At 35.7% G+C, this 5,369-nt stretch overlaps 1 non-coding gene across 1 annotated transcript; it reads left to right on the top strand.

Annotated features, from left to right (window-relative positions):
• Positions 1–4,646: 4,646 nt before the first annotated feature.
• LOC111560347 lies at positions 4,647–4,796 on the top strand. Its single transcript, XR_002742092.1, has one exon. It is a non-coding gene; the product is annotated as a small nucleolar RNA SNORA62/SNORA6 family (small nucleolar RNA).
• The last annotated feature ends 573 nt before the right edge of the window (positions 4,797–5,369 follow it).

Genomic DNA, 5,369 nt, shown 5'->3' with positions numbered 1-5,369 from the left:
TACCTTGGGAATCAAATTTTAGCTTAAATTTTAGCAAGATTAGATCCTCTAATCTTGTGTTATTTCAATCTATTGTCACACTTTTTTTTAAAGTTTTTATTTATTTATTTCGAGAGAGAGAGAGAGCAAGCAGAGTAGGGACAGAGAGAGGAGGAAAGAGAGAATCCCAAGCAGGCTCCGCACTATAGGCACAGAGCCCCATGCTGGGCTTGAACCCATGAACTGCAAAATCATGACCTGAGCTGACCAAAAGTCGATGGTTAATTGACTGAGCCACCCAGGCGCCCTTATTGTCACACTTCTAATAAATATTTGGGATTGATTATTTCATTCGTATATGTTTAAGAACTAAATATTTAATATAAAATGTCCCAAAAAGATTATCCAGTGTTAATTTGGTTACTACCATTTGGTATATAGGCTTTCATATCTATATCAATATATAAAGGTTTTTAAAACTATGATCAACATGTCTTGATGATCTTATATATTTTTCCTAGTGAGGATATTGAAGTTATAATTTTGAATCAGTAAATTGTGTTCCATTTATTTATTTATTTATTTACGTTTATTTTTGAGACAGAGAGAGACAGAGCATGAACGGGGGAGGGTCAGACAGAGAGGGAGACACAGAACCGGAAGCAGGCTCCAGACTCTGAGCCATCAGCCCAGAGCCCGACGACGCGGGGCTCGAACTCACGGTCTGTGAGATAGTGACCTAAGCTGAAGTCGGACGCTTAACCGACTGAGCCACCCAGGTGCCCCAATTGTGTTCCGTTTAAAAGATATACCAAAATGTACTTAAGCCCTGTCTTTAAGAGTGGCATATAGAAGTTATATCCAGTATTTAGATAGTGTAGACAATGTCAATAAAATTATCTTGATGTATGAATTGTGGGTTTTTTTTGTTCAAATATTTCCTTATTACATATTTCTGGAAGGAAATTTCTAGGTTAAAAGGCATTCCTACTTTGAATGTGTATATATTTTTTTAATCTGGGAAGAGTGTGCTGGTTTATTCTTACTAGCTGTGAATGATTTTGCCCATTTTCCTACATCTTTTACAACACGAGCCTGTTTCAATTGTTTAGATTGTGGAAACAACGTAGACACGGTCTTGAATCTATTACGAGTAAGCATGAACATTATGTTTCTCAGCCAGAAAACAAAAGGAAGCAAAACACTTTGCACTGAGAGATAAACTATAAAAAACGGGGTCACTCTGTTTACTTGTAGGCTCCAAACTCAATAAGATCCCAGGTATTTTCCATAAATTGTTAGTTCACTAATGGAAAAACTCTATCCTGGATTTTTGCACAGCTCTTATCTGAAGAAAAGACTTTGTGGATATGATGATGACAATGTGAGAAAGTTGGTGGGTTTTTTTTTTTTTTTCCGTTAAACAAGCTAAGTGTAAACTCAGTATGTTTGATAATTGTGGTGTTTGACAAATTTTTTTTCAATATTGTTTTCTTTTTAATTTGAAGGCAAGTGCTTTAAAGCTTTAAAGCTTGAACTTCTTTCTCAATTTTTTGAAAGCAAACTTATGTTTTTAATAAACATTTGGGGGGCGCCTGGGTGGCGCAGTCGGTTAAGCGTCCGACTTCAGCCAGGTCACGATCTCGCGGTCGGTGAGTTCGAGCCCCGCGTCAGGCTCTGGGCTGATGGCTCAGAGCCTGGAGCCTGTTTCCGATTCTGTGTCTCCCTCTCTCTCTGCCCCTGCCCCGTTCATGCTCTGTCTCTCTCTGTCCCAAAAATAAATAAACGTTGAATAAACATTTGGTCTCCGTATCTTTCTCAGATGTTTGTCCATCTCATAGTTAAAAAATAATTTTTAAATTTTAAAGCAGCTTATGATTTTAATTACTAGGTAGTTCAATATCCTTTTATAGATTGATGCTTCATTTGTATTTCATCTTTTGCAAATTTCTTTTATATATCTCTATCCCTGTTCCTATTGAGTGATTTTTTTATAACACTGGTCTCCTATACATTAAATATATTATTTGTTACATATGACACTAATTTTATTGTTTTGTTTTGTTTTTTTTTGCCAATCATTTAAAATTACTTTTGTTGTTAAATCCAATGTCTCATGTTTTAGAAAGCCATTTTAACCCCCCACATTTGAAACATATTTATCTATTTTCTAATACATTTATGATTTTATTTTTAACATTTAAATTATTAACTCATTGGGCTTTCAGGCTAAGGAGAATTGGTTTCAAATACCAGCTTTGTGCATTGCTTGTTCAAAGCAGGGACAGGTTCAGTGTTCTTTGAGTCTCACTTCCTCACTTTAAAAAGGAGTTTGATAGTTTCCAACTCATTAGGTATTTGTAAGGATTAAATCAGATAATTCATATGATGGTTTAATAGATTTTTTGTTGATAGTAAATAATAAATAATGAGGAGGAGGATTTCTGTGTTCATACGTAATAAGAATGTACATAAGTATATGTAGACCTTGTATGTATAAACCAAAACATCAATAATATACCAAAAACTTATTTAAATGTAGAGATGTAATTATTTGGACAGTCGAGACATACTTAATGTCAAAACATATATGAATAAGGCTTGAAAGTAATTGAATTAAAATGTTTTCAGTCCCATTTGGAACAGAACGGCAGATGAAGCCTTGCTCATGAATACCAGACATACAGAGAAACTTCTTGTGCATGGAAACGACTTTGGGCTTTGGAGTTTTAAGTCTTTGTTTTCCTACCCTTTTTAATGAAATGATACAATAAATAATGAATGGTTAACAGTGATGGCAGATCAACAGGCAAAGATAAACACAAAAATGATACAAGACAGACTGTTCCTGTTCAATATCCTCCAAGTAGTTGCAGATTTAGATTGCTTCTAGGCATCCAGGCATCTGAGCTATCACCAGGAATATCTAAATTGCTTTCTCACAGGTTCTACAAAGCACTCTCTTTACTTTATCTACTCATTTTAGATGGCACCTCATTGAATTTCTCCTAGCCAATTTACTTTCTGCAAAGCTCACATTTCTCTTACAATAGAGAAATTTCTTTAGCTCTACTCTTTTAACTTTAGCTTAATAGCATGGGGGCTTTCGTTAAGTTTCACTGTCAGCAGAACAGCACAAATTTAACATTTACGTGATCCATTTCTACTAAATAGCAAAAGGAGAAAGTGTTATGCCAAGGGCAACATGGGTATTAATTTTCCCTAAGGTTTATTCAATTACTTGAAAGCATCCCCAAAGAAAACTAATATATTGATCAAACCTAATTAGCGTTAATTTACATAAAACCATAGCATGAGTTACTTGTATGCTTTATAGAAAAATAGAAGGCTTAAGTGAAAATAACCCAGGGGAATTTACAATTCAGACTCATCTGGCACAAAAAAACACTGAAAGTATGAGAGTAAAATGAGACCAAAATTCTAATCTTATTATAAAAATTATTTAATAACAAAAATATTAAATTTTAATTATTTTTATATGTTAAAATGTTTATTTATTTATTTGTAAGAGAGAGAGAGAGAGAAAACATGAGTGGGGGAGTGGCAGAGAGAGAGGGAGACAGAGATGTCAGCACAGAGCCCAATGTGGGGCTTGAACTCACAAACCGTGAGATCATGACCTAAGCCAAAGTCAGAGGCTTAACCTGACTGAGCCATCCGGGCGCCCCTAAATTTTAATTGCTTTTTAAATTGCTGTCGCATAACACATTTTATATAAGTATCTATATTTAGTTTTTTAAACACAAAATATAGAAATAAAAAATTTCACCAATAATACCAGCATCTAAAGATAAAAAGTGAGAATAATGTTCTAGTGAATTTTCTTCCAGAGTGTCTCTACACACATACACACACACACACACACACACACGCGCGCGCGCGCGCGCTCGCATGCGTGTGTGCAATGTTTATTCCACTCTTTCAGTTTCATAATCTCTTTTCTTTTTTTTTTTTTTCCTTTTCTAAATTTTATTCTAGAGAGAGCACATGTACAAGCAGGGTAGAGGGGCAGAGAGAGAAAGAGAGAAACAGAGACAGAGAGAATCTTAAGCAAGCTTCATGCTCAGGACAAAGGTCTGACATGGGGCTTGAACCCATGACCCCGGGATCATGACCTGAGCAGAAATCAGAGTCTGGTGCTCAAATGACTGAGCCACCCAGAGGCCCCCCTTTTTTCTTTAACATGAACTTATTAAGATTTTTTCTTATCATTTCTTCCTGCAACAAGAATTTATTAAGCAAATATCATTTGCCGCAACAATGCTACTTATGTGGTAAACAAAAATTAATAGAATAGTAATTGCCATTCCCTTGTAGAATTTATATTCTGATTGAACAGATAGATAATGAACAAGAAAATTGGATAAATAACAAAAATATATTTCTGTGTGTATGTATGTGCATAATTATAGATAGTGAAGAAAATTATAAATAAATGTAATCAAGAACTGAATGGAATAAGTATAAAAATAAGGTGGCTAAAGATGATATTTTATAGATGACATTTGTGCTGGGCTTTGAAAGAGTAAGAAACAGCAAACTTTATGTCTGTCACATGGGAATAATCTAAGCCAAAGGAAGCAGGCATGAAGGTCTAATAGAACAAAAATTTTGTCTCGGAAAAGCAATAAAAAGATACCAATTTCACTGCACGCTGTTAGAGCCTGGAGTTGATGCCACTGGCTGGCCAATGAACTCACGAGTGTAAGCATATGCTTTGTGAGGAGCAGGTCTTTCGCTAACACCACAGGTCTCTGACCCAACGAGTGTAGTTTGATAGTAATCTTGCTGTAAGTGTTTTATATAGATAGATAGATAGATAGATAGATAGATAGATTCTAGAGTCCAGTCGTCAAGAAGACAGAAGAGGATGTGGTAGTTAGGCAGAAATCAAATCATTCAGGGTTTTAGTTTTTGGCTTTCTAGTAAGATTGAAGTACATGAACTTGAGGTAACCTTTGACTCCTTTGACCAACAGAATGCAGCAACAATGATAAGGTATCTATTCCAGGTCTCCTCCTCAAGAACTTTAGATCCCCATTTGCACTTACGAATCCGGTTGTCATATAAGAAGTCGAACTGCCCCGAGAGCTTGGCACTTGAGGAAGCCCAAGCTGGTCGCATGGAAAGGCCATATCGAGGAATACTGAAACACCATACATAAAAGTAAAGCTATCCACGATGCTCCAGTCCAGCTCAGTCACTAGCCGAATGCAGCTAATGGAACACCCCCAGCTAATAAGATGTAAAGCATAACCACCCAATCAATCCCTGCTCCGATTCCTGACGAACTAGATTATAAAAAGTAATAAAATAATTATTTTATGCCACTTAATTTGAGGATGGTTAGTTACACGGAAATAAAGGAA

The sequence above is a fragment of the Felis catus genome, chromosome B1, assembly GCF_018350175.1.
Source record: "Felis catus isolate Fca126 chromosome B1, F.catus_Fca126_mat1.0, whole genome shotgun sequence".
Taxonomy (NCBI): Eukaryota; Metazoa; Chordata; class Mammalia; order Carnivora; family Felidae; genus Felis; species Felis catus.
This window is presented reverse-complemented; position numbering and strand designations above follow the sequence as displayed.